This window comes from Capra hircus, chromosome 4 (genome assembly GCF_001704415.2).
Source record: "Capra hircus breed San Clemente chromosome 4, ASM170441v1, whole genome shotgun sequence".
NCBI classification, from domain to species: domain Eukaryota; kingdom Metazoa; phylum Chordata; class Mammalia; order Artiodactyla; family Bovidae; genus Capra; species Capra hircus.
Window position 1 is genome coordinate 65818596 of NC_030811.1, and position 27216 is coordinate 65845811.

The window sequence follows — 27216 nt, forward strand, 5'->3', positions numbered from 1 at the left end:
GCGAGCGGCAGTTCTGGCAGTTTCTTCTTTCCTTTCATTCCGGTTACTTTGCTCCCCTCAGTCACTGACAGGCCCGTCTCGAGAGCCTCAGACCCCCAAGTCTCAGCTCGGCAACCCCTTCTTTCTAAGCTCCGCCCCGGCCGAACCGCAGCCCAGCGCCGAGCCGGTGACCAGGGCTGGGGGATCACGAGGAAGCCCGAGAACTCCCGGGTCCAAGTGAGTCAGGAGCCCGACAACAATGAAGAGTGAGAAAGACCTTCGGCCTTTCCACCCCAGGCCGCAGAGGCGCACACTGCGAAAAGAAAGGCCAGTCAGCGTTTTAACGCACGCTTGGGTCTCCCTTCCTGACTCTCGAGTACTTTAATTCCTTGCCACCGAGGGCTTTGGATCCCTTCGAGGCTTCCTGCACTTCACTTGGAATTCCCTGTTTCATTTGCCAGCAGCTCCGTCTGCTGAGAGGACGTACTTTAGGGACTGCCAAGAAGCAGCAGACACAACTCGGCTTTGCCAATACAGCATAAGGTTTTGTTCTCTCCTCCCTCCCCACCCCCTTCCTCGACTCGCCGTCTGGGCCGAGCGGGAGGGGGCGGAGCAGGAGGTGGGGAGAAGGGTGGGGGTGGGGGAAGATCTGGCGCCGAACAAACAAGTTCTCCAGCGAGTTGTTTACAGAGCAGGTGGACCTGACGTCAGCCAGGAGGCTCCACTGCAAATCCGAACAATATTCTGCGCCGCGCTTCCCCCTCCCTTCAAGAAGTTGGGGGAACGCGGGGAGATAGGTGGCTGGGGTGATGGGCATCCTAGCCAGCTGGTTCCAAACCACATTGGGGATCAACAACAACAGTCAACAATAACAAGGCAAAGTAAAACAAATACAAACAAGTGGCCCAGCAGTACTTTAGAATCCTCGGAGGCGTCCCTTCCCCCACCCCGCCCCTCCGAGAAGAGGCGGCTCCGGGCGCCGTGTGTGTACAGTTTGCATTGCCAACAACACGCGCGCGCGACCGGGTGCGCGCGCCCGCCAGCGCACACTCACACACATAGACACACACATACAGACACACACACACACACACACACACACACACACACATACAGATCCGGGTGGGGGGAGCGGCAGCGCGAGACAGCGCGAGCCTCCGAGAAAGCGCGAGACACGCCGGCTCGTGCAGCTCTGCGGCGGCCGCTGCGCCCCGGCTCCAACCCCGCGCAGCCAGCCCGTGAGCGCCGGTCCGGGTTATTTATGCGGCGGCCGCGTCCGCCAGCTGCGGCTTCCTCCAGCCCCCCCTCTCGGGCGCGCCCCGACTCGCGGCAGCAGTTGCCGGGACTCGCGCGTGGGTGTGGTGTTTGTGGGCTTCTGCCTCGGCGCCGCGGGTGCCACCTCCCGGGACGCTGCCCAGCGTCCCCGGTCGCGGTAAGTTTCTTCACCCTCACTCTGGCGCGCGGCACCTCCGCCCCTCACGCCGTCCCCGCCACCTCTATGCCGGGCCGGGCTTCGACTTTACTCTGCTCGGCGCTGCTGCCGGGGCGGCGGCAGCAAAGTTTCGCCCCAGTCGCTGAGCTCGACGCGGCTGGGCGGGTGTGACATGTGTCAAATTTCGGCTCGGCATCGGGGTCGCGTTCCGGACCTAACATCACCACTTGTTGTTCTTTTTCGTGTAGCTTTGTGCTGAGGGGAAGGGGGCGTCCAGAGAGGGGAGGCTGCCTTTGGCTCACGGATGATTTTTAGTTTTGTATTCGAAAATGTTGCCTTGTCCGGCAACAGACACTCCAGACCGCGGCTGGAGGAAAATGTGTGTGGAAACAGCAGATGTGTTTATTTACTTTTATTTTTATTGTGTGTTGTCTCTTCCTTCTTCTCCGCCCCCCCACCCCCACCCCAGAGGAGGAGAAACAACAGTAAAAACATCTGGCGTTTGGAAGCACATACTTTATTGTCCAACTGCTGACCTTTATTTACTCAGTTGGGCAAGTGCACGCTTCTCGTCTCTAAGTTAGACACTTCAGCGTATATTTCACAAGTACTTCTTGGGGAATGGAGGCGGAGAAGGGACACTCCTGCTTCTCCAGTGAAGAAACTCCTGGCCCCTAGTGACACTTGGGGATGAGCGTGCATCTCGACTGCTGCCCCCGCTCGCGCTCTTTCCCCTGTCCACGGTTAGCAGGACCCGCTTCACCCGGGACATGTCCTGGTCTTACTTTTATTCCGCTTTGGAGAGGTCTCCCTACTCTGAGGGTGGGTTTGGGGTGAAATCGCGCCTCTGGGTTCTTCAGGGAGGGGACGAGGGATGGGCGCAGATACCTTTCGGAGAAAAGGAGGGCTTCTGGGTTGACTTTTACCTGTAAGTCCGCGGAGGCCCGGGGCGAGCGGAGGGCAGACTGTCGCACTGGGTTGACTTTGACCGCGAAGAGCGCGGGGCCGGACGCCCCTTCGCGCTCGCGGCAGCGCACGTGCGGCAGCGGCGCGGGCCGGACCCACTGGGTGGCCGCGCCCGCGTGTCTCCTGCACGCCTCTCCCCGCCCCGCCATCCAGAAGGCTCCCCGACATGAAGGCTAGCGTCTGCGGGGACCTGTCCCTTGCCGTGGGTGTTCGGGTAGGTCTAGGTAGGAAGGAAAAGTTGCCCTCCTGTCCTCAGACTCTGGGATCTCTTAGGTGAGTCTCTCAGAGCACCTGGCGCACGGGTGAACTCATTAGGAACAACGAGAGGGAAAGGCACGTGCGAGTCTGGAGCATCTGAGAGTGGAACTCGCGCGCATTTTGCGCGGGGACAGGGCGAGAGAGGCAGAACTGGACACCACTTGGGAGGCTCCTCAGATTCCGGAATCCCCAAGGAGCTTAGACCCATCTGTGTATTTGTTTATTCAGCTTTTTAACTAACAGATTTAAACCACTTAATGGACAGCTGCTGTCTGTAGTGCTCCTATCCCTCCCGCCACACACACCCCTCCTCCCATTTTCTCTCACCACATGTTGAAATCCAGTCAGTTTCTTGATCTTGAGGATTGTTCCTCGAGTACTGTTTGCTCCCAGGTGGCCAGGCTTTCACGACGCGAGTGCTCAGAAGGGCGGGAAGGAGAAAGGGCGTGGAAGACCTGTGGGAGTGTGTTAGGTGTGTATATTTCTAGTCATCATGGATTCAGAAGTGCTGAAAGAGCCACCTCCCCAACTTGCCCAGAGCCTGCTCAGAAGAATAATTAAGTAGCAGCAGGTAAGCCAAGGTGAGAAAGTGGAAGCTCTAGTGTCAGGTAGCTCAAGTGGACTTTTTCCAGCTGGAAGTATTTGGGGAGATTTACTTTTGGAAAATAAAAGTTTGCTTGGAAGGCACATCTTTGCACACTCCAAATTCAAATAGTTTGTTTAGGCTTCAGTGGAGACGGAAGGGGTGTGTTTAACAGCACGTCTATGCTAGAGGTCAACACTAAACAAAGATGAGCTTTGAGATATTTTCATCTTCAATTTTGCATTATGGCATACCTCAGGAAATGTTTTATGTTGTCAAAAGTCCTGTTTATCTCTTCTGTCACTGTGAGTTATGGATGGGTACATTCTCAGTGTCCTGGAATTTTAAAATGTAGTGTTTGTTTAATACTGCTAAACAATTATTTACAATTTTGACTTGTGTATGCATTAATAAAGTGGGTATGGAGTTATGTACACTGTGATCACTAGGTTCGTAAAATGTCATTTTCAGCTTTAAAGCTTTTAAAGTCATTCCCTCTCTCGTTCCTTCTCCCTCTCCCCCTTTCTGCCTTCCTTCCATTTTTGTTACTAGACTAGACCCATGTTCAGTAGTTGCTTAGTTCAGTACTTCTTTAAGAAACCCACTGCTTCATTGTTATCTAAAACTGAGAGAAATGTTTAATTGTGATTAAATTACTAACTTTTAAAGAAGAGACTAGAAACCTGATGATACAGCCCTGTTGGTTACAGAAGACAGTTTTACAAGATCATCTTGAAGTTCACTTTTTAAGTACAAGAATACAAAAAATTAAGGAATAATTTTTAAATTCAGTTTAAATACAAGCACAAGAACTTTTCTTTTTTATACATAGTTTATTAAATTACCATTACACTACGATTAATACCAAAATAGAAAAAAAGGGAAATATATACAAATAACAATTATGAACTGTTTTAAGCTACTTTCAGAATTTCTCAACTTTAGGATTCAGCGTGATGGGAATTCTAGAACTGAATATTCAAATGAAAAGAGACCTTTAATTACATTATGATGTGAATAGTTATATCTGAGTAAACTGCGTTCCAGTTTCATTTCTTTGCACTGATGGTAGTGTAGTGGGTTTGCTTGGGAAAAAAAATCCTTGTAGTATTCTATAAACTTAAAATAGGGGTAAATTGTTGTATGTGACACATTATAAAATTAGGAAGAAACGTGAACATTAAAATAATAAGTTACATTCCTTTTGTACAAGCAAAGACTCAGAAACACAAAACAACTCTCTTTGCATAACTATTAGAATTATACTCTGTGAAAAGTATATTTAAATATGTGAAAATGCCTTCATGGCTTGATTGACACTCATAGAGCATATAGTAAAATATTGAACATAACCAGATAAATTTACCAGACATTTTATCTTAAGAGAACATGTGAGGGATATGGTACTTAATTACATAAAAGAGATATTATTTGTGATACATTTAAAGATTTACATGGCTTTGCCTTATCATTGTGTTGTTAACACTCATGTTAGATCAACTATTAGTTATAATACTGATAGAAAATGGAATGATGGAAATGGTCATGTATTTCTGTCTCTCAGTTAAGTCAGAGAGACCACTGACTTGTAAGAAGTTCTCTTGGCAAGAGTGTTGCTAAACAAAGTTGCAAATCACTGTTGAATTGCAAAATGATGTTAATTTCATTATAATTACTGAATACTAATTCATGGCACAGTTAATTTTTTTTTTAACTCTGTGATATATCATAGTACTCTTAGTGATAAATGAATGGATCTAAAATATTCTAACCAGTGCACAGATTCATTCCGCCCTTTGATAAAAGATAGTTTATTTCTTAACTTAGGCCCAATGAGATTTTAAGATTTGCATAGATTTTTGAAAATAACCTAATTTATGTAGTCCTTAATTCGTAGAGTTCTAACAAATTTGATCAAATCCAACCCAGAAAGATTGTTGTTTACCTTCTTAAGCCTTCTGAAAAAGTAATCCAGGTGCTTGAAACTTCACTTAGACAAATTCCAGTGCTTATGGTCCACAGATAGTTTAATGAGTAATTTGAATTTTGTATGCCATAGTGAATGTCTCTTCTATTTTTGGATGATTCGAACATTTATCTCTTAACATATTCAATACTTGGACTCCAGGCATATCACTTTCAGAGTGTTGTCAGGTAAAAATAATTTAAGTTCTTTGGGCATTTTTCCCCCATGAGGCTTAAGTCATTTTCATTGCTTTCTTATGAAGTTGTTCCAAATGTTAGCTACTTCATTTGTCTCATAACTATTTTTAAACACCTTAACTAAGCATAGTTAGGAGGGCTGCTTAAACATATCATTACTTTTTTTAAAGTCCAGAATTGGTTATTTGAAAATTCATTACTGTTGAATTATATAAATACTAATAAGTAAAATAGTCTTTCCTTGTAGGTGTTCCTATCTGTTAAATGATACTTACTTCCACTTGCCTATTTACTTCTGTCTTATTATTACCTCTGATGTATTGTTATATATATTCTTTCCTTTGCACTATATTTCCATCTAGTCCCTACCACCAATTTTCCAGACAAAATACACAAAAAAAGGAGAGTAACTTTGGTGAAATATAGAGAGATATTATAGCTAACAGGTCAGTGTTAGAATATTGAGATGCTGGAGAGAGATCCTCAGAGAAAATTTAGATTTATTATGTTCTAACACTATTAATGTTAAAATAAAAAGTAAACCTGTGTATGTGGGTGACGTATTTGCAGTAATAGTTTTCATTTCAACTGTTTTTTCCTCTAAATAGATGCTTCAATGACTTGCTGTCTTATCAGTTGTGATGTTAAGTATTGGCCTAATTATTTTTAGGTGCATAATCCCAATTTTGTAATTGGAGTGACTAGGAATTTGTGTTTATTTGGACAAAATTTTGTCCAGCAGCCAAATTAAAATATGCCGTAAAATCAGGTATGTTTGTATCACTCCTATTTCATTTTAAAACAACTTTATGTTGTAATGATTTGTAGCTTATAGTTCACATTGAATCCTAATACTTTTTCATTTGGGGCTTGTGAACATTGTTTACTCTTTCTAAATTAACTTGTATATGATCATTTGTCCAATTTCCTTTCCATGAACAATTTGAATTCTTATATTCCCTCAATTTGTATAATTCAATACATTTTAATGTGAGATTTTATTTAAAAATCCATTTTGTCCACAAATTATCTGTGGAGTCCAAGTTCAGTTTTTTAAATTCCTTGATATTTGAAATATGTGTTCTTGGAACTATATTCTACTGATTGAATTCAACTTCCCAAACAGTTGTACACTATTTTTTTTCCCCTGGAATCCATCAAGGATCTTCAGAACACACCTTTCCATTATATTGATAAATATGTCATACTGAGCTGACATCTTCATTCCTTTCTGCTGTAGCAAATTATTTTCATTAGCAAGAGCACATAAAATTTAAATGTTGAAAAAGCACACTGCTATGAAGCAAATGAATCCCCAGGGGTTTAAAAGCTCTCAGCATTTTTAGTTTATTAATGTTCCTCAATTTCCTTTGATTTCTGTCTTAGAAGCCTTAAAATATACTTTGTGGAAGATAATGTTAGTTTAAAATTTAAGTTTTTAGTGCTGCTTCTTAAAGCTCTTTGTAACAAGTCTGAAAGATTTGTGCCATGAAACTATCATAAAAATTTTTAAAAACAGGTTAAGGACATTAAATTCCTCAAAGAAAGGATGCTACTGCAAAGAACATAGTTTCTCTGATATCCATTTCTTTCTTTTCTTTCTTCTCAACTTTTATCATGCTATTTTCTGTGAAAGTTTTCTTTTTTGCATCATTTTTGTTTTGTATCATTTTGGTACACATACAGAACTACCACTTTGCAACTTTTTCTCAAGTTAAGGAAAAAATAACAAAGTTTCCTAAAGTGTATTTTAGGGGGTAAGAAAAAATTTTGTGGTAGACATATTTCAGAGAAAGTGTTTATAAAATTTCTTGCTGGCAGATAGTGAGGAGAAACTTATAGTACACTAATCCAAATATCTTAACATCTTAGCATATGTAGACTGTCATAAAATCATCTCATTTAAAAAAGAAAAAAAGATCCCCAACATCCTTAAAAAATATTCCTCACCATTACTTCACCCAAATTTATGTTCCAGGATTTGGTTGATCTATATTTGTATGCCTGTAGCTAGCTCTTCATTTCCTTTTTGTCTTCATTTTCCCCCCTTTCTCAGTAGGTCTTTTACTTTAGCTAAATTATGTCCCCCAAAATCTTGTTTTATATACCTAATTACTACCCCCTCATTACCAGTCTGATCAGGTAGACCATCAGCTACTCCCTGATTTGATGCAATAGCTACTTAATTTTCCCCCTTTTCTCCCTTCAGGTACAACAGTTTATTCTCCAAGTAGCAGTGACCTTTTGAAGATTTATCTATCTGATTATGTCATTCTTGAAAGGTATAAATCTTCCAACAACTTCTTATGTCTCTGAAAATAAAAGACAAGGACCTTACTAAAGTCCCTTTTATTTGACCCCTACTCTCTGTCTCACAGTATTTCCTATCATTTTCCTCTTACTCAATCAACCCTAGACACTGACTTCCTTGGCATTCCTCAAAATGGGATCAGCTATTTCCCACTTCAGAGTTTTCCTCTGTCTGTCTGTAATGCTCTGCCCTCAGGTATCTTCACTAACTTCAAGTCTCTGCTCAAACATATCCTTATGGAAGCCTTCTCTGATTGTCGTATCTAAAATAACAAATCATCATTGCTCATACTGTCACCTTTATCATATGTTGATTTCCCCTATAGCACTATCAACTGACTTTAAAAAGATTGTTTCTTTATTTATAGTCTCAATGAGAATGTGTATTCCATGGATGCAAAGTTTTCTTTTGGGCACTGTTCTAATCCAGTGTTTCGAACATGCCTTGTGCTTGGTAGGAACTCTAAAACTAAATGTTGAATTAACGAATGGATGAGTTTGTGGAGGTCCCGCAGGTTACTTGTCTGTATCACTGTTCCATTTTGTGTATATGTGTCATTGAAATTCCTTTTCGCCTTACTTTTTCCTCTTGCACTCATCTTATACCATATTTGGGAAACTGTTCGTTACTGTATTGGCCAAGACATGACTCTCATCTTGGGTGGGTATGCTGTTAAGTTCGGTTTTCTGTATCCTTTCTATTCTTGATCTGAGAATGTAACTTAACTTGAAACTTGTGAGTAGATATTAGTGCTTTTGGACAAAAAATGCACAATAGTTGAATGCTTCAATATAACAATGCTTAGGACCATTGAACTGACATATTTAATCATAAAACTCATCATTATATCTGGAAGAAAAGCTATGATAAACCTAGACAGTGTATTAAAAAGCAGAGACATCACTTTGCTGACAAAAGTCCATATAGTCAAAGCTATAGTTTTTCCAGTAGTCATGCACGAATGTGAGAGTTGGATCATAAATAAGGCTGAGGACTGAAGAATTGATGTTTTCAAATTGTGGTGCTGTAGAAGACTCTTGAGAGTCCCTTGGACTGTGGGGAGATCAAACCAGTTAATCCTAAAGGAAGTCAACCCTGAATATTCATTGGAAGGACCTATGCTGAAGCTGAGTTTCCAATACATTGGCCATGTGATACAAAAGAGATGACTTATTGGAAAAGACCCTGATGCTGGAAAGATTGAAGGTAGGAGGAGGAGGGGAAAGCAGAGGACGAAATTGTTGGATGGCATCACTGACTCAATGGACATGAATTTGAGCAAACTCCAGGAGATCGTGAAGGGCAGGGAAGGCTGGTATGCTACAGTTCATGGTGTCCCAAAGAGTTGGACACAACTGAACAACAGCCTCAACATCTTAATATGAGTAGCATAATTAGTGTATATAGATGTTTCTAATGTTTATGCTATGAGTACAACATGGGCATTCAAAGTGTTTCTGGGGGTTGGTGAGGAAAGAGGGAGGGGAATGGGTTAAGTCAAGGTCTTTTCTGAAACCATATCTAGATTGTTGTTGTTATTCTGTGGTATAATAAGATAGATAGTTTTACTTTTTTTGCATTGGCACGCATACCACGTTTATAACTTATCTTTTCTTTCATTCTTTCAGTATCTGTCTTTAACAGAGCAGGTTAAAGATTTATGATTTGTTGGAAAGTCCATCTTTCTGAATTTAAAGTCCTATTCTTTGGTGTGTGCAGGTCACATTGGTACGTCTACAGCTGAGGGATAAATGAGTGATACAACTCTCCATATAATGCCACACGGATCCACAGATGTTATTCTCATAAACCTAATGTCCTGTAGAGTTCTCTTTCACATACTATGTACATATTTAAAATTTGTATTCACTTGCTCGGCAGTTTTGTTCTAAATATCTTGAGAAAGGGGTATGTAATCTTCACTATTGATAATGAGAAAAGAGGCCTCTCTTTGCCTACTTCATCTCATTTCCCTGTTTCTCTTTCCTCTTTAAGACAAATTATGAGATCTTTCAGAATAATTCTGGTATCTTATTATACCATGAGTGAATGTGTGGTCCTTGAAAAACTCTGAAGAAAGACACAATGTGGCTTTATTATATTACTACCTCACTTTTTCCTTTCAAAAAACATACTAACTTATGTTTTCTGCTTTTTTTGCTGTTAAAATCCTGGTCCTTAGGTACTCCTTGCCCTCCTTGTCACCATCTGGCTATTCCAGGTCCCAATGTATTCTCTTTCCCTTGTTCCAAGCAGGAAATATTTTTTATTAAGGGCCTTCTCTGATAATGGTAATGCATATTAGAATGTGGATGAAAATGACTCCTCCTGGGAAGCATGATTATCTCAGATAGGAAAATGGCCTGCTTGGTTTACTGACCAGGGTTCCACAGTGAGTGCCAGGAGACCTGCACTCTGTTTCTTAGTCTGACTTTTAACTATTGTGCAATATTGGATGGGTCTTTTCCTTCAAAATAAAAAAGATTGGATTAGTTTTTAGGTTACTTTCACCTGAAGCCTTTTATGACATACCTAAGTCAAATTAGAAGCTGTGAACAGGTTGTCTCTTACTACAATATAAACACACAGGTAAGAATGACTGGGAGAAACAGATCATTCCTAAAATAAAGACGATTAAAACCAACAAAAAATTACCACAAATATCTTTGCTTATGAAACTCAGGGGGCTCAGTTAAAATGTATTTTTCTTCACTTGTCTTAGCCCGCTTGGAATTTTCACATCACTCCCCTCCTTCCCAGTCAGCAATGGAGCCTCACTTTATTTAACCAGGATGCTGAGACAGGGAGAGAAGTGAGTGCACGTGGAGTTGGTCATGTCAGGGTTGAGAAAAATAAATAATTGCCTAGCATCCTGTTCCCTGAAGCACATACTATTAACATCTCATAAATATTCATTTCTTTACAATTTTGCCTTGGTCCTGTGGTCATTCACGTATTTAGCTTTTGGTGGCATCAATCCAGAAATAAAATGTACAGTTGGATGAGCTGTTTGATAAGCTTTGTCTTTTTAAAATTAGAGCTCTCCCTTTTAACGGACCTTACACACACACACACACACGCACACACACATTTTTTAGAACCGACATAAAATGTTGGGCTGCCTCATGGTCCAGTCTGTGCATTGTGCTACATTAAAACACAGCTGCCAACTGTAGGGGTGCTGCATGTCTTTGCTGCAGTTTGGCTTAAAGGGAGTGAGTAACACAAGGGTTTATACAGTGCACCACATAGGAAGTTTGGCCCCACATTTCTTGAAACATCTGTTTTTCTTCCCCAAAGAACTGCTGAAAAGTCTTTAGAGCCTCATCTAAGTTGTTCCTTCACTGCTTTGCTGCCCCACCCCCTAGTCAAGTGATGCATGCATTTACACCAAGTGTACACGCCCTGTCAAGTGTGCCGTCCCGTGTGTAGTGTAGTATCTTTTCTCATTCTGGCTACTTTCCTTGTGAAAAATTAGCCTATATGTAGACAAATAAGGAGCCGCAGATTGCGTGTCAGAAGGTAGGGGATTATGAATTGCAGTAGTTTTTAGCAGTGATGTAAGCTTGCAGATGTTCATTTTTCAGTATATTTTACCTTGTTGTTTGTTGTAGAGCTAACCTTTTTGGCACCTAGGACCATTTTCATGGACAAATTTTCCACAGACCAGGGGTGGGGCAGGGGGAATGGTTTCAGGATCATTCAAGGGCATTACATTTATTGTGTCCTTTATTTCTATTGTTATTACATCAGCTCCAACTCAGATCATCAGGCACTAGATCCTGGAGGTTGGGGAACCCCGTTATAGAGAATGTATACTCCTGTGACTAAAAATAAAGATCATTTGACAGCATTTGTGTTGCCCCAAAGAAAGTACTTTTAAATCTGTATTTTTTGATCTATTTATGATATTTCTCTACTTTCAGAAAAGTATGCTTTTAGGTTGCCCTTGTATCACTTCCAGTTCTGTGCTGTTTTGTAATTTTCAGTAATTTCAAACTGTCCCTAGTCCTGCATGTCTGTTGCTGAAACTATTTGACAAGTAGAAGAAAGGCAATGTAACTTTTTATTTCTAATTGGTATTTGATTTTACATAGCTGTTCTCTTTGATATCCCTCTAATTGTGTCCTGGAAAAATCTCATTCCCACTGGACTGAAACGATGCTAGATGCTAAAATGTGACTAAGTACTCGCTTACTCATATTATTATATTAAAGGAACATCATTATTATAAGTATTGTTTTTATTTTGAGAGATAACTTGTTTTTATGACTATAGAAGATCGAATTTTAAGGGCAAATGTACAATAATAGAGAATATATGGTAACAAGCTATGAATAAATAAACAATAAAATATTTAATGCTTATTTTCTTATTATTGGAACTACATTTTTGTGAGAGGACATTTAAAATAGAATACAAATGATTATTTTATTTTTAAATGTCTACTTATAAGACAGTGAAAATATATTTGATTATTTTTACAAAGCTATTTGGCTATACATTTGATGTTTCATTTTAAAATAAGGTATTAGCTACTATGTTGTAGAAATGATCCTGATAATTTTCTCTCAGAATTATTACTTGTTACTTTCACTGTGATTTATCAATTTTACAAGTTATATTTTAAATGCTCATATTTACAAAGTTGTTTAAATATCAAACATAATTTTTTGTTTTGTTTTTTTTCTGAAGAAAACTATCAGATGCAATCTTTTTATTTTTAATTGAACTGTAGTTGATGTATAATATTGTGTTTCAGGTGTATAGCAAGTGATTCAGTTATATATTCAGATTCTTTTCCCTTATAGTTTATTACAAAATACTGAGTATAGTTTCTTATGCTACACAGTAAATCCTTGTTTATTTTTTATATAACAATGTGTATCTGTTAATTGTATACCACTAATTTATCCCTCCCTCCCTCCTCCTTTCCCGTTTGGTACTCACAGTTTGTTTTCTATGTCTGTTTCTGTTTTGTAAATAAACTCATTTGTATTATTTTTTAGATTCCACGTATAAGTGATATCATATATGATATTTATCTTTGTCTGATTTGCTTCACTTAGTAAGATAATCTGTAGGTTCATTCATGTGCTACAGTGGTGGTATTTCATTCTTCTATGGCTGAGTAATATTTCATTGTGTACACGCACACACTCACTCAGTCACTCTCTCTCTATCTTCACTCATCTGCTGATGAACGATTAGGTTGCTTCCATGTCTTGTCTATTGTAAACAGTGCTGCTATGGACGTCGGGGTGCATGTATCTTTTCAAATTCTGGTTTCCTCCAAATATATATCCAGGAATGGAACTGCTGTATCTTATAGTAGTTTTTAGTTTTTTAAGGAACCTCACTACAGTTTTCCAAAGTGACTGCATCAATTTACATTTCCACCAATGCTGAAGGAGGATCCCCTTTTCTCCACATCTTCGCTGGCATTTGTTATTTGTAGACTTTTTTTTTTTTTTAATGGCCACCTCATGTGTGGCTTGCAGAATCTCAGTTCCCAGACCAGGATTGAACCTGGGTCATACAACAGGGAAAGCCTAGACTCCTCACCATGAGGCTACCAGGAACTCTGTATTATTTGTAGACTTTTTGACTTTTATGGCCATTATGACCACTGTGAAGTGATGCCTCACTGCAGTTTTGATTTGCTTTTAACTAATTTGTGACCTTGAGCATATTTTCATGTGCCTGTTGGCCATCTGTGTGTCTTCTTTGGAGAAACGTCTGTTTAGCTTTTCTGCCTATTTTTTGATTGCATTGTTTGGGTTTTTTGATATTGAGCTGTATGAACTATTTGTATATTTTGGAAATTAAACCCTTGTCAGTCATGTCATTTGTAAATTCCTCATAGTTCATAGATTGTCTTTTCATTTTGTTGATGGCTTCATTAGCTGTTCAAAAGCTTGTAAGTTTGATTAGGTTCCATTTTTTTCTCATTTACTTTTGCTTTTATTTCTTTTGCCTTGGGAAACTGATCTAAGAAAATATTGCTATGATTTTATTGTGCTTTATTAACAACACAAAACATATTTTAATTGATCATTTTTACAAATTTGTTTTAAACTCTACAAATTTTTCAAGTTTTAATTAAAGATAATTTATATGCAATAAAGTTCACGTCTTTCTAGTGTACAGTTCTGTATGTTTTCACAAACATATAGTTGTATACTCACTACCACAGTTAAGATGTGGAACAGTTCCATCATGCTACAAAATTTTTTCATGTGAATTTTAGTCAACACCTCCTCTCATCTTGTAGTCTCTGGTAACCACTGATCTATTTTCTGTCCCTAGAGTTTTGTTTTTTAAAGTGTGTGTTTTTTGGGAGGTAACAGTCTTTTTAATTGAGTGAATTTGATATTGCAGCACTGTTTACATATATGAAGTCCGCCATGTCACAGATTGTAATGTGGTCTCTATTGTAGCCATGCCTATCACATCCCATGATTGCAGTGCGGTACACTGTGTAGTGAATGTCTGTGGCTTATTTACTGCTCCTTTCAAGTCTGTACCCTTAAACAACATCAATCTTATCCCCCCATCCCCATCTCTTGGTAGCCACCTGTTTTGCTCTCTGATTTTACAAGTTTGACTTTGTTAGATTCCACATTCATGTGTGGTATCAGACAGCACAAGCCTCTCTGACTTGTCTCAGCATAATGTGCTCAAGGTCTATCCATGTTGATGCAAATGGCAGGATAAGGCTTCCCCAGTGGGAAGTGGGTAAAGAACCTTCCTGCCTGTGCAGGAAGTTCAGTCTCTGGGTTGGGAGGATCCCCTGGAGGAGGGCGTGGCAATCCACTCCAGTATTCTGGCCTGGAGAATCCCTTAGGCAGAGAAGTGTTATATGTATATATGCATTATATACATGTGTATAATATTTCAGTCCTGTCTGACTCTTGTATAATGTATTTATACAAATTGTATAAAATACTCATGTATAATATATATGTGTATACTATATCTATATGTACATATTACATTCAACTCTATGTTATTAATCATGCGGTATGTAACCTTCAGAGGCAGGCTTTTTTCATGTAGCTTAACGCATTTGAAATTCATCAAATTGTTGTGTATATCAGTTTTGCCTTTGTGAGAAAGCAGTCGCTTATTCCTATCATAATTTCTTAGGAGTTTATAATTCTCCTCTCATTTATTATTCAAGTATGTTTATTTTATAAATTATTGCATTTTATTTTGACTTATAAATTGGCTTCGCTTATGAACTAGAGACTTTACTATTTGATCTTTTCTGAGAATTAATTTGGGGTCCTCTCCATAGCTGTCTACTCTCATTTCTGTTTCCACCCTTAGTCTCTCTTGTTCTCATACTTCTTTCCTTTGTTCTCATAGGTGTTTGTTGTTCTTTTCACTCCTTTTCATCTGTTTGACAAGTTAAAAGATGTACAGCCCATTCAGGTAGTTAGCTTTTAAAGAAGAAGAAGCTCATTATCAGTTGATTAATAATACCCATTCATTTATTCAGTCACTCGTTTATTCATTGATTACTGATCACCTACAATCTGTAAATAGCAAAAGAAGTAAGAAGAATCCAAGAATTGAAACTTCGAGATAATAAATTTTTGTTTTCTCTTCCAAATCAGGTGGGAGATGGAGACAGGGTTTGTTACTCAGGGGCCACTGTCAGATGGCTTATGGACTGCAGGAAATGGAAAAATAGTATATTCAGAGAAGTAAATCAAAAAGTCAGGCTTCCCTTGTGACTCAGCTGGTAAAGAATCCGCCTGCAATGCGGGAGACCTGGACTCAGTTCCAGGAAGACTCTTCTCCAGGAAGAGTCCCTGGAGAAAGGAATGGCTACCCACACCAGTATTCCCACACCTGCCAATGAGGAGACATAAGAGATGCAGGTTTGATCCCTGGGTCGGGAAGATTCCCTGGAGATGGGCATGGCAACCCACTCCAGTATTCTGGCCTGGAGAATTCCATGGAGTGTAGTCCTTGGGATCGCAAAGAGTCGGACAGAACTGAGTGACTTTCACTTTCAAATCAAAAAGTTAGGTGGGCTGCTAAGGACAAATTGTCAGTTTGAAGAGGCCAACTAGGCTGAAATGGAACAAAAATCAGGGAGGCAAGACAGGAATGAAAATGCACAAGATGCCTGGAGAAACCCTCTGTGGGTTGCCTTTTTTTACAGGTAAGAAATGAATAATTTAAAGACATCTGTATGTGAGAGAAGCAGTCCCCATTTTCATAGTCCTGGCTAGTGGCTTTGTGAAACTTACATGAATGAATAACTAATTGTAATATTCAATAATTGACAAAATTTAATTGATAGAAAGTTCTTCCTTACATTGAATTGGAATCAATTAGCCATTATTTCTAACTCCACCTTTTGGTTTTACACAGACTATTTCACATAGATAATTTTGCAGATGTCTTAAAAATTTTTATAATCAATAAACCTTTCCTTTCTGAGGATAAAGAAGTCATATTTCTTCAGTTATCATTCATATACACTCTGTGGATTTCTTTTGCCCTTCACAATTCTCATTACCCTCCTCTGGATATGCTTCTCTTTGCTGAAGCTTCCCTTTAAACTGTATCCAGAGCTGAATACCATGCCATGTATATGTTCTGACCAACACAGAATGCAATGAAAATTTGTTCTCATTTTTTCTGTAACCTAATGGCAATTTTTTTCAGTCATGTTACATTGTTACTAAAATGTTGCTTCATTTCATGTAAATTGCAAATACTATCAGTTTGAATATTGTAAAAAAAATAGGATTTATATGTCTGTTACATTAGTTTCTTTATCATTTAGTGTATTCAGCATGTCAAGATATTTTAAAATCTCGGTTCTATTATCTATGTTAACAATTGTGTCATCTATAATTTTGATTAACACTTTATACTCTACTTAATTATTTTTGAAAATATTGATCAGAGCAAGGTTAAGAATAGAGCCTTTTTTTTTAAACTCAGTGAGTAGGAGCTCTTTGATTTATCATTAACCCTTTGGATGGGATTATTTACCTACTGGTATACATCTGAAATTAATCATAAGTGTCATTATAAAAATGGCTAATATTAAGCAGTAGATATTTTTCTAGGAAATTTGTGTGTGAATTAATTTATTTTTCATACTGTCTTTATGAGGATTTATACTGTTATTGTCCCATTTTACCAATGGCAAAGCTGAGTTACAGGTTGTCCAGAACTGTGAAGTATCTGAGATTTTACCTTACTTGCATGGTAACAAATTAGTCAGACACTATTTTGTGGAACTTTATAGAAGACAAAGGACTTTATTACTCCTGATACAGTGAGGAGCAGGAACCTTATGCTTGCTTTGGTTCCTTGTCCCCCAAGTTTAGGGACTTCCCTGGAGGCCCAGATAGTCAATCAACCTGCACTGCAGGAGACCCGGGGTTGGTGCTGGTGGTAGAGACCCTGCCTGCCAGAGCAGGAGAGTAGAAACACTGGTTTGATCCCTGAATTGGAAAGATGCCCTGCAGGCGGCCATGGAAACTCACTCCAGTGTTTTTGCCTGGGTAATCAGAAAGAGGAGCCTGGCAGGCTATGATCCATAGGGTCTCAAAGATTGGACATGACTGAAGCGACTTAGCACGCATGCACCCCTAAGTCCATCAGGGGCTCCACAGAGTGCCCCAAGTCCACGTTGTACACTCTGTATCACTGTATTGCAGATGAGGAACTTCAAGTTTAGGAACCCTGATCTTTTGTAATGGGCTATAAGCAAACCTTCCCTTTGTTCAGAGGGAGGTATTATGGATATTCAAAGGCAATTTGGTATATAGACATCCATGAGAAAGATAGTCTAGGACAAAGGCTGTCAGTGCCTGTGCTCACAAAACATGCAGAAACTTGACTGATCTATATTTGCCTCTTAATCTAAGAATTTCCCCGAAAGTTACATAGGAAGTGGACTTAACAGTTGGCCATGAAAGACTTACTCCATACTTTCTTGGTCCAGGCATTGTACAGCCAATGCCTTTCTCTGATCCACTCATCTAATAACGTGTGAGACAAGGAAACAAGGTTTGGTATGACTTATTTTTAACGAATCCATGGCAGGCTTTTTTTTTTTTTTTTTTAATGTAAGTGCTCACAAACCATCTGTTTAGTAACCTGTTGTAGAATTTTGTTGGGGAATAATGTCAAGATCACTGATCTTCGTTTCCTAGAATCCTTTTACCTTCAAAAAATAAAATAACATTTGTCCCCTCTTATGTGTTGCATCTGCTCTTGTTGTTTGTAACTCTTTCAAGGTTATCAAGTGTAGTTTCGTGATAAAATATACAAGCTACTTTTTAAAGACGCCTTAAAATTTTAACCTAGTATTTCTGCATACCTGAACTTATTTAAAGTGACTCATGGCCCTCTTTTTTAATTCCTGAGCTTTTATTTTCTCATTAATTATATTTGATTTTACATTTTAGTATAACTTTTCTTTTTGGTGGAAAAGGTAAGCTACGCAAGAATCAAGAAGTTCAACTGTATCTCAGTTATCTTAGAACCTATCACTGTCCCAAACACTAGGCTTATATCTTCTTTATTATTTTCTCCATATCTAAATATCTTGAAGTGTTTCTAGTTTTGTTTTTTTTTTTGGGGGGGGGTTGGGGTGAAGATTTGCCACAGCCCATTTTAAGAATTTAATAATATTAAAGCTTTGAGTCATGTTTCTGTACTGTTTCCTGCCATGTAATAACACTTATGAGGTTGAATAATCGCTGTGTAATGCTTATTGTTTTTAAGATATTTTCTAATTAGTTTTGCTAGTTTTCTGAGACTGGAAGCTTATAATTTCACTTTTAATATCTCATAATTTCAGTAGATATGATATTGATATTTGTCCCAAACCATTTTTATTTTAGAGTTTCATGCCAAGTCATTGTATATATTTTCAGTTCAGCTCAGTTGCTCAGTTGTGTCCGACTCTTTGTGACCCCATGGACTGCAGCACGCCAAGCCTCCCTGTCCATCACCAACTCCTGGAGTTTACCAAAACTCATGTCTACTGAGTTGATGATGCCATCCAACCATCTCATCCTCTGTTGTCCCCTTCTCCTCCTGTGTTCAGTCTTCCCCAGCATCAGGGTCTTTTCCAATGAGTCAGCTCTTTGCATCAGGTGGCCGAAGTATTGAAGTTTCAGCTTCAACATCAGTCCTTCCAATGAACACTCAGGACTGATCTCCTTTAAGATAGACTGGTTGGATCTCCTTGCATCCAAGGAGCTCTCAAGAGTCTTCTCCAACACCACAGTTCAAAAGCATCAATTCTTCGGCACTCAGCTTTCTTTATAGTCCAACTCCAATATCCATACATGATTATTGGAAAAACCATAGCCTTGACTAGGTGGACCTTTGTTGGCAAAGTAATGTCTCTGCTTTTCAATATGCTATCTAGGTTGGTCATAACTTTCCTTCCAAGGAGTAAGCATCTTTTAGTTTCATGACTGCAGTTACCATCTGCAGTGATTTTGGAGCCCCCCAAAATAAAATCTGCCACTGTATATATGTGGAAGTTGGTAATTTTTTTTTTTCTGTAAAAGACTAGATAGTAAATATAGGTTGTGAACCATTGGTCTCTGTCACAACTAGTCAACTCTGCCACTGTAATATAAAAGCAGCTATGGACGGCACCTAAGTGCATGAATGTTGTTGTGTGCCAGTAGTTTTATTTATGGACATTAATGTTTGAATTTTATATAATTTTCATATTTCATAAGATATACTTTTGATTTTGATTCAGCTATTTAAAACTATAAAAATGTACACCTCGCAGACCATCCAAAATCAGGTGGTGAGCCAGTAAAGCTCACAACTATATTTGCCAAGCATGCACACAAGCACACACACATATAGTTGTTGATATAAATATAGACATATCTTTTAAAATTTCTGTTTCTAAAATTCATGCCACATTTTGTTCACTGGCTTGGAACTGTGAGCTTAAAATTGACATGGACTTCTAAGAATTCTATGACAAATTTTTTTTTCTTATTTCTTCCCATTTAATTGCTATCAAGTAGTAGTTCTCTTTATTGCTTTCTTTTTTAAAAAAATTTTGACTGGACTGGGTCTTTGTTGCTGTGCACAGGCTTTCTCTAATTGCACTAAGAAGGAGCTAGTCTTTGTTGTGGTGTGTGGTCTTCTCATTGTGATGGCTTCTATTGTTGTGCAGAACAAGCTTCAGTAGTTGTGGCCCATGGGCTTACTTGCTTTGTGGCATGTGGGATCTTCCCAGACCGTGCATCAAAGCCATGTTCCCTTTATTAGCAGGTAGATTCTTATCTGCACCACCAGAAGAAGTCCTACTTTTTGCTTCTTAAGTCTTTAGCAAGAAAAAATTATTAGCAAGCCAATAGTTCATTAGTTTCTGTCCTTTATTGTGTCCATCTTTGCATGAAATGTTCCCTTGGTATCTCTGATTTTCTTGAAGAGATCTCTAGTCTTTCCCATTCTGTTGTTTTCCTCTATTTCTTTGCATTGGTCACTGAAGAAGGCTTTCGTATCTCTCCTTGCTATTCTTTGGAACTCTGCATTCAAATGGCCATTTCCTTTTCTCCTTTGCCTTTTGCTTCTCTTCTTTTCAAAGCTATTTGTAAGGCCTCCTCAGACAAGCATTTTGCCTTTTTGCATTTCTTTTTCTTGGGGATGGTCTTGATCACTGCCTCCTGTACAATGTCATGAATCTCTGTCTGTAGTTCTTCAGGCACTTGTCTAGCCGATCTAATCCCTTGATTCTATTTGTCACTTCTATTGTATAGTCATAAGGGATTTGGTTTAGATCGTACCTGAATGCTCTGGTGGTTTTCCCTACTTTCTTCAATTTAAGTCTGAATATTGCAATAAGGATTTCATGATTTAAGCCACACTCAGCTCCCAGTCATTTTTTGCTGACTGTATGGAATTGTCTCCATCTTTGGCTGCAAAGAATATAATCAATATGATTTTGGTATTGACCACCTGGTGACGTCCATGTGTAGAGTCTTCTCTTGTGTTGTTGGAAGGGGGTGTTTGCTATGACCAGTTCATTCTCTTGGCAAAACTCTATTAGCCTTTGCCCCGCTTCACTCTGTACTCCAAGGACAAATTTGCACATTACTCCAGGTATTTCTGGAGAAGGCAATGGCAACCCACTCCAGTACTCTTGCCTGGCAAATCCCATAGACGGAGGAGCCTGGTATGCTGCAGTCCATGGGGTTGCTAGGAGTCGGACATGACTGAGCGACTTCACTTTCACTTTTCACTTTCATGCATTGGAGAAGGAAATGGCGACCCACTCCAGTGTTCTTGCCTGGAGAATATCAGGGACGGGGGAGGCTGGTGGGCTGCTGTCTATGAGGTCTCACAGAGTCGGACATGACTGAAGTGATAGCAGCAGCAGCAACAGCCAGGTATTTCTTGACTTTCTACTTTTGCATTACAGTCCCCTATAATGAAAAGGACATTTTTTGGGGGTGTTAGTTCTAGAAGGTCTTGTAGGTCTTCATAGAACAGTTCAAATTCAGCTTCTTCAGCCTTATTGTTCAGGTCTTAGACTTGGATTACTGTGATTTTTGAGTGGTTTGCCTTGGAAACAAATAGAGATCATTCTGTCATTTTTGCAGTTGCACCAAAGTACTCCATTTCTGACTCTTTTGTTGACCATGATGGCTACTCCATTTCTTCTAAGGGATTCTTGCCTACAGTAGTAGATATAATAGTCATCTGAGTTAAATTCACCCAGTCCATTTTAGTTCACTGATTCCTAAAATGTTGATTTCACTCTTGCCATCTCCTGTTTGACCACTTCCAATTTGCCTTGATTCATGGACCTAACATTCCAGTTCCTATGCAATATTGCTGTTTACAGCACTAGACTTTACTTCCATCACCAGTCACATCCACAACTGGATGTTTTTGCTTTCACTCCATCTCTTCATTCTTTCTGGAGTTATTTCTCCACTGATCTCCAATATCATATTGGGCACCTACCGACCTGGGGAGTTCATCTTTCAGTGTCCTATCATTTCACCTTTTCATACTGTTCATGGGGGTTCTCAAGGCAAGAATACTGAAGTGGTTTGCCATTCTCTTCTCCAGTGGATCACATTTGTCAGAGCTTTCCACCATGACCCATCCGTCTTGGGTGGCCCTGCACGGCATGGCTCATAGTTTCATTGAGTTAGACAAGGCTGTGGTCCCTATGATCAGATTGGTTAGTTTTCTGTGATTGTTGTTTTTAATCTGTCTGCCCTCTGATGGAGAAGGATAAAGGGCTTATTGAAGCTTCCTGATGGGAGAGACTGACTGAGGCGGAAATTCGGTCTTGTTGGGAAAGACTAGATATCTCTTCAAGAAAATTAGAGAAACCAAGGGAATATTTCATGCAAAGATGGACACGATAAAGGACAGAAATGGTATGGACCTAACAGAAGGAGAAGATATTAAGAAGAGGTGGCAAGAATACACAGAAGATCTATACATAAAAAGATCTTTATGACACAGATAATCATGACGGTGTGATCACTCACCTAGAGCCAGACATCCTGGAATGCAAAGTCAAGTGGGCCTTAGGAAGCACATCACTATGAACAAAGCTAGTGGAGGTGATGGAATTCCAGCTGAGCTATTTCAAATCCTAAAAGATGATGCTGTGAAAGTGTTGCACTCAGTATGCCAGCAAATTTGGGAAACTCATCAGAGGCCACACTACTGGAAAAGGTCAGTTTCATTCCAATCCCAAAGAAAAACAATGCCAAAGAATGTTTAAACTACTACACAATTGCACGCATCTCACACACTAGTAAAGTAATGCTCAAAATTCTCCAAGCCAGGTTTCAACAGCATGTGAACCGTGAACTTCCAGATGTTCAAGCTAGATTTAGAAAAGGCCGAGGAACCAGAGGTCAAATTGCCAACATCCATTGGATCTTTGAAAAAGCAAGAGAGTTCCAGAAAAACATTTGCTTTATTGACTATGCCAAGACTTTGACTGTGTGGATCGTAAAAAACTGTGGAAAATTCTTCAAGAGATGGGAAAGCCAGACCACCTGACCTGCCTCCTGAGAAACCTGTATGCAGGTCAGGAAGCAACAGTTAGAACTGGACATGGAACAACAGACTGGTTCCAAATCAGGAAAGCAGTGCATCAAGGCTGTCTATTGTTACCCTGCTTATTTATCTTATATGCAAAGTACATCACGAGAAACACTGGACTGGATGAAGCACAAGCTGGAATCAAGATTGCTGGGAGAAATATCAATAACCTCAGATAGGCAGATGACACCACCCTTATGGCAGGAAGCGAAGAAGAACTAAAGAGTCTCTTGATGTAAGTGAAAGAGGAGAGTGAAAAAGTTGGCTTAAAACTCAGTATTCAGAAAACTAAGATCATGGCATCTGATCCCATTACTTCATTGCAAATAGATGGGAAAACAGTGGAAACAGTGACAGACTTTATTTTTTTGAGCTCCAAAATCACTGCAGATGGTGACTGCACCCATGAAATTAAAAGGTGCTTGCTCCTTGGAAGAAAAGTTATGACAGCATGTTAAAGCTAGACAGCATATTAAAAAGCAGAGATATTACCTTGCCAACTAAGATCCGTCCAGTTAAAGCAGTGGTTTACCCGGTGGTTGTGTATGGATGTGAGAGTTGGACTATGAAGAAAGCTGAGCGCCGAAGAATTGATGCTTTTGAACTGTGGTTGAAGAAGGCTCTTGAGAGTCCCTTGGACTGCAAGGAGATCCAACCATTCCATCCTAAAGGAAAGCAGTCCTGAATATTCACTGGAAGGACTGATATGGAAGCTGAAACTCCAATACTTTGGCCACCTGCTGTGAAGAACTGACTCATTTGAAGAGACCCTGATGCTGGGAGAGATTGAAGTCAGGAGGAGGAGAGAACGACAGAGGATGGCATCACCTACTCAATGGAAATGAGTTTGCATCAACTCTGGGTGTTGGTGATGGACAGGGAGGCCTGGTGGGCTGTAGTCCATGGGGTTGCAGAGTCGAACATGACTGAGTAACTGACTGAACTGAACTGAGTTCATTAGTTACTCAACTTTTGTCATTATTATTATTACAGTGTCAGTCTGGATAATAAGTACAATGATCAGCAGAGTCATCAGTGCTCTAGTTTGAACCAAGAACAGTGTTCAAATCATTTTCTCTGAGATCATGGCAAAGCAAAAATATCTGGAAGCTCTCCAACAGGTAGAAGAGTCATGTAGCATCGTGACTAGCAGAGGCAACATTAAGTATGAGGCAAAGCTTTCGCATGACCCACAGCTTTTTACCTACTCTTTGGTACATGAGGTTATGTGTAGACCAGAATCCCAGGGTATGATTAGATGGGTGAAGTATCTGACTGGAATCATGAATTTGAAAACTTATCAAAAAAATGTTCTCAGTCAGCCAGAAAGTCTGTTTAAGTAGGTTTTACTTATGTGCTTTTGGGTAAGGGGGATCTCCTACTGTATTTGCTCATGGTGCCTCTTTATGTTTTTTAGATGTTCTGGTATTCTTTATTTATATTTTTAAGATAACAAAACAGACCCAACTTTGCAGGGTCTGTTTCAGGGAATGTTTCTGTTCTTATATTTGATGTAAACTTTGTAGATTATACAGTCTAAGCTGAAGGAGATGGGAAGATGGATGAAAAGGCTAAGAATGAGGAATAGCAGAGTTCTCTCCCTTGATGTTCTTTCTTCCTTGCTATAAGCAAATGCATTATACTGAAAGGGCTTAGTAGACTATTTGACTCTTTTTTTTTTTTCCTTCGGAACATATATCTTTTTGACAGGAGGCTTGACTTAGAAGTAACATTTGTCACTTTATCATATGGAAGAGTTGTAAGTTGAACAGTATCATTTCTGTTTCTTTCTTGGAATTTAATCTCTTTTAGCTTCCACTATTCAATTTCTTGAATAAGCAGTCTGTGATTTTTTAAATTCTCAACTAACCAATAATTCCCATACTTCCCAAATGCCCTCTCTGAACTCATCTTACATATTCTTTACTTTCTTTGACCTAAAGGCACTTATGTGAACAGTATTCCTACCATTTTAAGTATCAAAAGCATATTTCTATCATATAATATTGAATTTCCTTGTGAAATAACTTAGTTCAGAATTATGTGAATTTTAGAGTTTTGTGTCTTAAAACTTTTCAGTTCATTGGTCTAGGTAGCTGTCATTGTGTTGAATCAAAGCTCTTTCTATGAGGTAGTGTGTGTTAGTTTACCAAAGTCATGATCAGAATCACTTTCAGAAGAGAGAGGTTTCAAAATAAAGCTTGAAAAATACAGGCAAACTCTTCTGGAGTTAAGACAACAATAAATGAAATATTTATGAGTCAGAGATTGGCCGTATGAGAAAATACAGATGAGTATGTGGTTTCATTGCATTACTTACAATATTTCTGTGACCAAAAAAATGGAAAGTGCAAAAAGACCTAATGCAGTCAGGTGTGGGGCTGCTTGAGATGTGCAGAGATAATGAACTATTATGGTCTTACTCAGAGAGTGAAGTTCTCTTCTTATTTTTTTGAAAATGTTAATAGGGGGTGAAGAGAGACAACTAGAGGATTAAAAAAAATGCTGTTTGATGACACAGTGATACAAGTTAAAAATTAATTGAAAAACTATTAATATATATAGCCTTTATTTTCATAAAGAGCTATTCCATTATTTCTGTTTTTAATCACATTTTTCAATAATAATATTTAGTCATTTTAACTTGTTCTTAATTTAAATTTCAATATGTGGTGGTAAAAGTTAAAATAAACGTAGTTATTCTTTTGATGTGGCAGTTGAATTCTCCCTTGTAAAGTCCATAAGTAAATTGACAAATAGCATGTGAAGTCCCTTCAGCGTTGTCTGATTCTTTGTGACCTCTTGGACTGTAGCCCACCATGCCCTTCTGTCCATGGAATTCTTCAGGCAAAAATACTGGAGTGGGTAGCCATGCCCTCCTCCAGGGAATCTTCTTGACAAACGGATCAAACCCATGTCGATGGGTTCTGCATTGTGTCTTGTGTCTCCTGCATTGGCAAGCAAGTTCTTTACCTCTTGTGCCACCTGGCAGGCCAAGTCAAGTATATTATTAACTGAAGAAATAATCTTTTATTCCTAGAAAATAACATTTATTCAAATAAAAAGATCTAATATGTTTTAGCATAGCAAGTTTATTTAATTTTATGGTGCTGTTGAGGAAATGTCTTAAGCATAATATAAATAAGTGAAAAAATCATTTGTGATAATTTTTGGTCATAAGAATCATATGGGGAAAATTGTCAAACTGCTAACCAGTCTGATTGTGATTATCTGATTTATTAGTAGTTCTGGATAGAGATCAGAAACGTGCATATTTAGAAAATGTTCTACATGATTCAGATAAGTTGGTATGAAGACCAACTTTAGAAGACTTTAGAAACACTGAAGTATTATGTGTGTGTGCTGTGCTCAGTTGTGTCCAACTTTTTGTGACCCCCATGGGCTGTAGCCTGCCAGGCACCTCTATCTGTGGAATTTTCCAGGTGAAAGTGCTGAAGCGGGTGGCCACTTCCTTCTTCAGGGGATCTTCGCAGCCCAAGGATTGAATCCACATCTCCGGCATTGGCGGGTGGATTCTTTACCCCTGAGCCATCTGGGAAGAAGAGTAAAATAAAGCTTTTTTTCCCCCCTCAGGAAATTAGGGAATTGAAATAGAACCCAAATTTCACTGATTATCAGAAATAAAATTGTGATTTAGAATATAAAATATGTAAATACTCCTATAAGTAAATCTAGAACCTCTAAAGTTCTAATAGTTTTCACTTCTGATTTTGTTTTTTTTTTCTTTTTGATCCAGTGAGCATTTTAAGTTTCTATAAGTAATCTAATAGAAGAGTGCAGTTTCATATGTAGAAAAGAAATTATAGAAAGGGGAAAATACAATTAGCGTCCTTTAAAAGAAGACAGAGACAGAGAAGGGAGGAATTTTGGGGGTGGAAGGGTGTGGGCAGAGAGAGAGAAAGAGACAAAAAGAGAGAAGTGGAAGTAATTGTGCTGTGTTGTATGTGTTTAAAGCTTGAGGCATTTAAGTTTGTCATGTTGTGTAAATTTGTCCTGTGACATTTCAGTTAACAAAGTTTTTTGCTCTTTTATCTTCATTGAGCTATATTTATGCCATATCATAGTGGTTGCATTAAAATTGGACAAAATAAAATGAAGATCTGGAAGTTACCTGAAGAATTACAGTAACTCGTTTTGAATCAAACATATTTGGAATCTAGATAGTCTCCTAAAGTTTGTCAATTGACTGTTTGAAATTGGGAATAAATCTTCCTATTGGAATATAATGCTCTAAGTATTGATCAGTTTGTAGTGAACGTTTTGATAATGAATTATGTTTGAATACTAGTCTTTAAGACAGAAACTTAGTTCATTTAGGCTTCCCTGGTGGCTCAGATGGTAAAGAATCTTCCTGCAACTCAGGAGACCCAAGTTTGATCCGTGGGTCAGAATGATCCCCTGGAGAAGGAA

The 27216-nt window shown here is 39.0% G+C and overlaps 1 protein-coding gene across 1 annotated transcript in view; it reads left to right on the forward strand.

Annotated features, from left to right (window-relative positions):
- Window positions 1332-27216, forward strand: part of FOXP2 (forkhead box P2) — a 673273-nt gene continuing 647388 nt past the window's right edge. The window contains exon 1 of the mRNA XM_018046611.1: window positions 1332-1411. The gene's annotated coding sequence lies outside the window, so the exon portion shown is untranslated. The remainder of the gene's footprint in view (window positions 1412-27216) is intronic.